Here is a 1,792-nt window from a genome sequence, read left to right on the forward strand (position 1 = left end):
AGATTACCAATGATCTCCCAGTCTCCAGAACCAATGGTATTTGCTCAGTTCCCATCTCCCTCAATTTCTCTGCAGCATTAGACCCTGTTGATCACCTGTTGTTCCCAAGTATTGCTCTCTCCTGATTCTCCTCCAGCCCTTCTGCATCTGTTCTTCTATATCCCAACTGTAGAAACCCCTGTATCTACAGTTCTGTCCTTGGCACTCTGCCCTTAATTCTGTGTAAGCTTATCATTTATTATACCATCTATTTTGATAGCTCCAGCCACAACTTCTTTCAGATAGCTCCTAAATCTGTATTTCCAGCTCTGGCCTTCCTCCAAAACTCCAGACTCCCTTCGTTATCCACCTACTGAATCTACACCTCCCTTAGCTATTTCACTGACACCTGAAATGCAACATGTCTCAAAGCAAATTCTCCAAATCCCCCCTTCCCCTTTCTCCCCACAGCTGCTCCTCTTCCCAGCTCCTGACTTTCATTAAGGGTACCTCTGTTCTTCCAGTCACTCAAACTCTAAACTTTGGAGTAATGTTGGGTTCCTATCTCTTTCCTAACACATCAACATCTAAGATGCCAGGTCCTATAGACTCCACCTCCTGAAATAACTCATATTCACCCCCTCCTCTCCATTTCTGCTGCTGCTTCTCAAGTTCAGACCCTCCTACCCTACTGCAGTAATCTCCTAACCCATCCCCGGCCAACAGTTCCTCCCCTACTCTAATGGACCCTCCACAGGGCTGCTACAGGTGTCTTTCTGATCACATTACTTTTAGCAGCTTCCCAAAGCCAACTCCAGAAAGAACAAATTCATTGGCCTTCCATTCAAAGCCTTCATGACCTAGGAGCCCAATAAATGTTTGATAAAGGAATCAACTAATCAACCTAGTCATCACCTCCTGAGTCTCATCTCCCATTGATCCTCCACCAGCCTCCTCTGAGTCACATAAACTGGACCATTTACTGCCCCTAAATATGCTATGAATATTCCTTCCAATGCTGTTTTGCCTGGGATCACAACACTTTCTGTCTTCCCCATCCAAATCATACCCAGATCAAGGAGAAGTAGCCTCTTCCTTAAGTGCACAGAGTGTCTGCCACTTTTCACTCTTATACTTGTTTATCTGTTGCATCCATGTTCCCTAACTAGTGTCCAGCTTCCTTTAATAATGACATGGGGCAGATGAGGAGACAAAGCTAATTACCCTACAGTTTCTTCTTAATCTCTCTGAATTCATTCCTCTGTCCACCCAGCTGATTCTTTCTGTTCCCTCACTCCCAGGCAGACACAATTTCAAGCAGCTCTATTGATCCAACAGCTCTGTGGCTGTCAGTCATTTCCTAGTTATTTTTGCTGCCAGTCATTCATGCACAAAGGAGCAGCAAGAGGAGTCTGAACTGCACACAGACACAGAGGGCGAAGAAAGGGACTGATTCTCTGTGTGCACCTGAGGCCCGGCAGAAGCAAGAAGCAAGAACCTTCTCCAGGTAGCATCGAGCCACGTGGCACAGGACCTGGACAGGTGCTGGGGCACTGGCATTCTTCTACTTATGCAGAGGAGGAGAAAACAGGGGTGCCCTGACCTGTAAGACAGTGCTCCATCCAGTCCCCTTGGGAAACCAAAATGAAAAGAATAGCCTCTCTTCCTGGACTGGAAAGGTCCCACGAAAATCAGATTAAATAAGATGATACTTGTAAGAAGAGGCACTTAGAGTAACAGAATGTTCAATTTGGAAAGATCTACATATATTTGGATAGCACTGTACAACTTATAAAAACTTTTCAGATATAGT

The sequence above is a fragment of the Cebus imitator genome, unplaced genomic scaffold (genome assembly GCF_001604975.1).
Source record: "Cebus imitator isolate Cc_AM_T3 unplaced genomic scaffold, Cebus_imitator-1.0 Scaffold855, whole genome shotgun sequence".
Classification (NCBI taxonomy): Eukaryota; Metazoa; Chordata; class Mammalia; order Primates; family Cebidae; genus Cebus; species Cebus imitator.